Here is a 7,590-nt window from a genome sequence, read left to right on the forward strand (position 1 = left end):
GCCAGCAGCGCCGCCAATCAGGACCCCTGCTCTCCATGCCCGTTGCCCCACACCAGCTCCTGCAGCTCCTTTGGCACGCAGAGAGGCCAGGCTCACAAAGCAGCCATGGGGAAGTCTAATTTTGGCTCTACCTGAGTGATCTTGGCAACGACATTCTTCCCCAACCCAGATTTCCTTACTTCAAAATGAGTTTGCACACCCGCCCTCTGCAGTCCTTAAGACGACTATGCTAAGAGCAAGTGAGGGAGCGTTTTATAAGTTGTAGAGTGCTGGGCCAAAGGTTGCTGGGCATTATTTTTTTACCTGACCCCAGGATGGGTGGAGTGTGTGTCTTCAAAGGCCTCTTAGAATCCTGCCTCATCCAGGAAGCCTCCCTGGATCGTGCTCTTCCCTGGAACTGGCTTTCCTCCAGGGCCACAGTTTGGTAGTTTCTGTAGAAGCGCTGGGTAGTCACAGCTCCCACTAAGTCCTGGAGACCGGAGAGGAGGAAAAGCCCCAGTGTATCACCCCCCCCCCCCCCCCCCCCCCCCCCCCCCCCCCGCGATCGAGGCTGAGCTCAGCCTTGCGGGTACCCATGCTGGGGTGTTCCTTGTCACTGAGGGCCTCAGACGCCAAATTGTTTCTGCTGGCGGCCTCCGTCTCTCCTGAACTCAATTTGCGTTTTCAAAGCAGCTAATAGACGCATTAAAAAATCCATTTTCACTCGGGATTGAATCTGACTGGAGCAAGATCAATGCGCAGAGGCCTCCCTCCTCCCTCCTTCTCCCCTCACCCCGCCCCCGCATCGCCATGGAGACCGCAGAAGCCGCCGCACCCAGCTCGGCTCCAGCTGCACCTCTGCTCCCCCAAAGCCTTCCAGCGCCCCAGCCCCACCCCCGCTGTCTGGGCTTCGCCCGCACCCGCCTGGGCTAGCTCACCTGCACCCACCACGCAGCCTCTTCCATGGCGGGGTGGGGGGGGGGTGTCTGAGAGAGGCGGCTGGTTCACCGATTGAACCGCACCCCAAAACTTGCTTTCAACCCACCACCACCTGTTCAGCCAGCTGTGATCACAGCCTAGCCCGAGGAAGCCAACAGCCTTGCCTCTGAGAGACCGCATCCATTGTGTGTGGGGTTCACATTTCTGCTTGCCCCTTTGGCTTGGAGACTTTGGGCAAATCTCTTCCCCCTCTGGTCCTCATTCATTTCCTCCTTCCTTCCTGCAAGATTGGGGTGAGGCTGAGGATGAGAAGGAATCGTGCTTGTGACGGCAGATAAATATATCTTCAACCCTGAGCTGCTCTGGTGAGACACCCTAGGCATATTTACATGCCGATGGGAGACCCCCCACAGCAGCATTGGGGAGCCCCCTAGACTGGGATCTGTGTAATGGCAGGAGCTCTGTGTGCTGCACACTGTGGCTGGATGCCTGCCCGGCAGTGGCAGTGGTGTGCACTTTAATATGCATGGGCTGCTCAGTGTTGAGAGAGGGACCCCCACATCCTACCATGGTGGATATTGGAGAACAGGCTAGCCTGGCTGCTTGGGTCTGACTCCTGTCTTCCCCACTTACTGCTGTGTGGTCTTGGGAATGCTAGTTAGCATCTCTGTGCCAGTGTTAGCTCATCTGGGAAACGAAGAGAATAATTGTATTGATCTCATAGCGCTGCTGTAGGGATTCACTGATCTAGATATAGGAAGTCTTAGAAGAGGGGTGGCACACTCTTCAAGAAGAGTCTTCTCTTCTTGAAGAGTGTGCCACTGAGTCTTCAAGAAGTGTCAGCTTTTGTTCTTCAAACCTTAGGCCATGTTTTATGTGAGAGGAAGGCCCTGACCCCAGCCCTGTCTCTCCTGTTCCCTCTGTCCTCTGAGAACAGCCCCAGCCCCGCACCGCCCAGCCTCCTGCAAGAAAGTCTCTCATGATTTCCTTCTGTGTTTAGTCTTTTGGGATTAGAACACCCGTGTGGGCACAGAGGTCACCTCTTGTTACCAGTCCATGGCCACTCGCCATGGCCTCCCCAGCCCTCAGCTCCTGTGTTCCCTCATTTCCACCTACAAGCCCTCTTGCTGCCTCTGACGTCTCTTGCCTCTGCTCTGATCTCCAGAGGGACCCTTAGTGGACGAGTGGGACTGGGAAGCAGGATAATGGGGCTGGCCTGGGTTTTGGACAAAACACATATGGAACTGGAGGGATCTGGGGTGCTCAGATCAACACTCGTACTGACAGTGGCTCCTCATTAGCAAGCACCATTGATTTTGTGTGGCTCAGCCTGACGTGGCAACAGCCCAGTTTCCCTTTTGGAAAAAAAAAATGCCTTTGAAGGCTTTAGGAGGGTTTTCAGGTCTCAGGATCTCCCCAGGCTGGCCAGAGCACCCTCAGGCTTTCCACTCAGCAAGCGAGCCCTCCAGGCCTTGCCTCAACAGGAAGATCAGCCCCAACACACACACAAGTGGCACATACACACCCAGCCCCTCTCATCAAAAACTAGGTGAGTCCCCCCTCTGTCCCCAGTTGCCCCCTCTCTAGCCCTTTTCTTCCCTCTGGTGCCTATCATGGGACGAGGCTATTTGGAGGGACAAAGATGTTGAGATGGGCAGAAGGGCCTCAAGCTCTCAGCGGTTTCCAGTAGAGGACTGGGGAGTTGCTGGCCTGAGTGAAATAGATATTTAATTGATGAAGTTGAGGTCCTGATGAAGTTGAGGTCCTGGCTTTGAGTCCTGGCTTCACTCTTGAGTAAGCTAGTTGCCTTCTCTGGGTCTCAGTTTTTCTGCCAGTAAAGTGGAGAGATTTATTTATTTATTTTAGAGAGAAAGAGAGAGGTGAGAGGGAGCAAGTGGGGGAGGGGCAGAAGGAGAGAATCTCAAGAAGACTCCCCACTGCATGCAGACCCATGAGATTATGACCTGAGTTGAAACCAAGAGTTCATTGCTTAACCAACCGAGCCACCCAGGGGCCCCCTAATGGTTGTCTTTTGATGAACAGATGTTTCAAATTTCAATGAACCCCATTGTTTCTTTTTTGATTAGTTGTTTTTTGTGTTATGTGTAAGAAATGTTTGCCTATCCCAAGGTCATGCAAATATTCTCATATTTTTACCTAGAAGCTTTATTATTTCACCATGCACATTTAGATCTCTGATCCATTTCAGATTAATTATTGTTTATAGTATGAGGGAGTCAAGCTTTTATCCCCCTATATGATCCAAATAAGCCAACTGGTCCAGCACCACTTATTGAAAACAATCCTTTCTCCACTGAATTGTCATTGAGGAGGAAAAATTTTCCTTCTATCCTTGTAAGTTCTTTGGCTGGTCTAGTAATTAAATTGATGGAAGACAGATTAACAAGAGAAAAACAAATTGGGAGGTCTGGGTGGCTTAGTCAATTAACCACCTGTCTTCAGCTCAGGTCATGATCCTGGGGTCCTGGGTTTGAGCCCCGCATCTGGCTCCCTGCTCAGTGGGGAGTCTGCTTCTCCTTCTGCCGCTCCCACCCCCACTCATGCTTTCACTCTCTCTCTCTCTCAAATAAATAAATACACAAATAAAATCTTTAAAAAATGTGCACATGTGGGAGGCCTATAAAAATATGAGACCCAAGGGCCAGTTGGGCAGTTGAGGCTAAGATTCTGTCCTGTGCTTAGGAATGGTTTAGGAACCCAGGGCTTTGAAGGGGAGAAGGTTAATTCACAGGGCAATAAGGAAGGCAGATATTTGGTGATTAGATGTTTACCCTGACATAGAAGTAGGTCCTTCAGATAAAAGTTATCTCTGGTAATAGCTCTGTGACTCACGCTCCCTATCAAATCCTTTCCAGTAGTTAAGGGAGAAGTAAAAGTTTTTCTTGAGTCCGCTGTGTCTTAATTGCCTTCAATTCAATATAATCTACATGCCAGGGATGCCTGGGTGGCTCAGTTGGTTAGGCGTCTGCCTTTGGCTCAGGTCATGATCCCAGAGTCCCATATCAGGCTCCCTGCTCAGTGGGGAGTCTGTTTCTCCCTCTGCCTCTCCCCTTGCTCATGCTCTCTTTCTTGCTCATTCTCTCTCAAATAAATAAATAAATTCATATATATATATATAAAATCTTCATGCCAAAGTGGCATACTTTGGGGTCATGTCTCAGTGCCCTTGTTATAAATCAGTGGATCTATTTTGGGATTCTCTCTATTATATTAGTCTATTTGTCTACCCTTAAACGAATATCACAGTGTCTTAATAGCCATAGCTTTATAGAAAACTTTAAAACCGGGTTGTGTAAGCTGTTCATCTTTGCTCTTCTTCATGATTCTCTTGGTTATCTTAGGTCTTTTGCATTTTCATATACATTTTACAATAGGCTTGTCGATTTCCATAGAAACCACCTGGGCCTTTGACTCGGCTTGTGCTGAATCTACAGATCATTTTGGGAAGAATTGACAGTACCCATATGGAGACTTCCAGTCCAGGAACATGGTGTATCTCTCCATTTATGAATATCTTCCTTAATTTCTTCTAGCATCCTGACTTCTCTTAAATTCCACTGCATCCTGGCACTTGGTGGGAATTAACTTCCATCCCTGTGACTGCTGTTGCTCAAAGGAAGTTCAGTGCCTGGCTGCAGCGCCTCCGAGGGACACCCAGGGATGAGGCCCTGAGAGAAGGAAAGGGACATATGGAGAGATCTAAGGAGAGAAATGGGCAGCCGGGACCCTGGCTACCGTCCTGATCACTAACACCACTCTTTTTTTTTCTAAAAAGATTTTATTTATTTATTCATGAGAGACACAGACAAAGGCGGGGGTGGGAGGGGGGGCAGAGACACAGGCAGAGGAAGAAGCAGGCTCCATGCAGGGAGCCCGATGTGGGACTCGATCCCGGGACCCCAGGATCACGCCCTGGGCCGAAGGCAGACGCCTAACCAACTGAGCCACCCAGGGATCCCCTCTGAACACCACTCTTGAGGAAAACCTGCTCTGTGGGCAATATTGCAGAGCAGCCATTTACAGTGTCTTTCTATCTGTGAGATGGCAATGGGAGTGTGCCTGAGTGTGGAGCAGCAGTTGTGAAGAGTGAAAAATATACATTGCAGGGCACTCAGTAGATGCTGAGTAAATAATAATTGGTGCTTGTTTCGGCCTCAAGGGAAGACTGATGCCACCAGTGTGGGCATAGAACTAGAAAGGACCAGGCTCAGGCCCACCTCCCTCCAGTCATGCTTTTTTTCCGATTAAGCGCAAACTGAAAGTGCCTTTGTAATCAAAGAGCTGGAAAAAGAAAGATGACATCTGTCCAGAAAGTTTGAACAGATAATGCAGGCCAGGCCCTGGTGGCTTGTTGACATACTCCTCTTGTTATCACTAGACTTTCCATTCTCTTGATACACTTATATTTTATTCTATCACTCAGCTTCCAAGCCCGGGCACCTACAGTCCCCTTCACATTTGGCCTCCTTGGCTGTTGAGGGTCAGATGCCTATAGGCTGAGCTTCTGGACCACGGGTCCTGGGCTCAAACAGCTCAGTTCTGCCCGCTGGCTGAGGCTCGGGTGGCAGGTCACTGCCAGCAGGTGCCTTCAAACCGGGGAGTGCTGGCTCTCCCCAAGCTGCCACCACTCCAGCAGACCCACCTGTGCAGACCTGAGGGTTTGGCTTTAATGCTGAAAAGAACTAATTAAACCATTGGCAACTCTTGCTTTGGTTCCTAATCACTGACTTTGTGCTGACAGAAGCAGTTTCTCCCCAGATTATTCTTAAAGGGGGCAAACTCTTTTCTTACTGAACATTTTAAATACAATTACATGGAAGAGACTGATTTTAAAATACACTTTACTAAGCACTTTCCTTTTTATTTAAAAAACATTTTCATAGCACTTGTCATGGGCTACATATTATCTCATTTAGCTCTGCACTAACCCTGTTGTTACCATCCCCAGTTTATAGGGGAGAGGTACCTATAGGGTAATTAACCCACCCAAGGTGGACAGCTAGTGAGGGACAGAGGTGGGACTCAAGCCCAGACAGCCTGGCCCTATGACCTCATGGCTCAGCCCTGATGGCCTGCTTGGAATACAGCTTCACTGGCCTCAAAGTAGCATCATTTAGAAGCACCTGGGGCATTCCAGGTAACCTTGTAACCTTCCACTGGGCCTATAGCCACAAGCTCCAAGCTCTCTGCAGGGCCCTCATTTGCTAGTTGCTCTCAGGGGTTGGGGGTGGGACATATACCAACAAGGTTTCCTCCTTCCTCCCACACCTGTACAATAAAGAGGCTGCCTAAGTAAGGGTGGCCAAGGACAGGACTTGCCCCTGTCTGGTTCCCGGCTCATCGCATCCAGGTTGGGGAGAGTCATGATAGGTAGTCAGACGTTATGGCATTTGCAAATAAGGCATGCTCTGGATTCCTGGCATGAAGCAGCTTATGTGGCTACCTGTTACGTAGGGAGGGCAGCCAGGGCTGGCAGGGGGCATCCAGAGCTGGGGTTTGGGGGGATTCAAAGGAAGGAGGTCCCAGGGCAGCCTGCCTGACTTGCTTCTCTTGAACCTGGTCCAATATTGTCCTTCCTAGCTGCTGGAGAGTGAGCGTGAGAGCGAGTGAGCTAGGTCTTGGTCCCAGCTTCAGCTTCCAGGATGCATACCAAGTGCTGAGCAGACCTCAGGACCTTTGTACCTGCTATCATGGCTGCCTGGACCCATCTTTCCCCAGATAACCATGTAGTACACTCTTCCACTTCCTTCTAGCCTCTGCTCACATGTTGTCTCCTCAGAAAGGCACCCCTGACTACTCCATCTAAAATAGCACACACTCCCCAGGCCTCCATCTTCTGGTGTTGCTTTTTCTTCCTTCATTAGTGCTATAAAAACATGATATGTATCTGTTTTTTTTTTTTTTTTTTTGTTCATGTCTTCCCTATTGGACTTGTAAGTTCCATGAGGGCAGGGACTTTCAACTCTTGTTTGTTACTTAGCATTCTCAGTGCCTAGAACATGCCTGACACAGTATATGCTCAGTAAATACTCATTGAATGATTGACTGGGGAGTGCTGTGAGGCTGAAGATGCTGCCCTGTGTCTCTGTGACCACCTCTCTTTGTATAAAGGGGAGACAGAGGCTGCTCTCCTATCTGATCCCACAATTGTCAGGATAGGTGCAGTTATGCTGTAGTAACAAACACGCCCATAACCTTGGTGCTGAGCCCTAACTTCCCTGAGTCTTGCCACTATCTTATCTCTCACTCATAATATTCCGCTGTGTTTTTCCCCCTCTCCTTATAAGGAAACGTGGAGTAGTAACACGCTGCCATTGTCTCTCTAGATCAGTCATATCTGCAGGTTGTGAGTTCCAGGATTTGCCCCCCACTCCAATCTAGCACCGAGAAACTGAACTCCAACCACTTGTCCCATCCATATCTTTACATCCTACTTGTGACAGCTGTGCCCTCTTTTATTTTATTTTTTAAAAGATTTTATTTATTTGAGAGAGAGAGCACAAGCAGGGGGAGGAGCAGAGGGAGATGGAGAAGCAGACTCCCCACCGACCAGGGAGCCCAATGTGGACTCTCCACCCCAGGACCCAGGATCATGACCTGAGCCTAAGGCAGGCACTTAACCGACTGAGCCACCCAGGCACCCCAGCTGTG

The sequence above is a fragment of the Canis aureus genome, chromosome 7 (genome assembly GCF_053574225.1).
Source record: "Canis aureus isolate CA01 chromosome 7, VMU_Caureus_v.1.0, whole genome shotgun sequence".
NCBI lineage: Eukaryota > Metazoa > Chordata > Mammalia > Carnivora > Canidae > Canis > Canis aureus.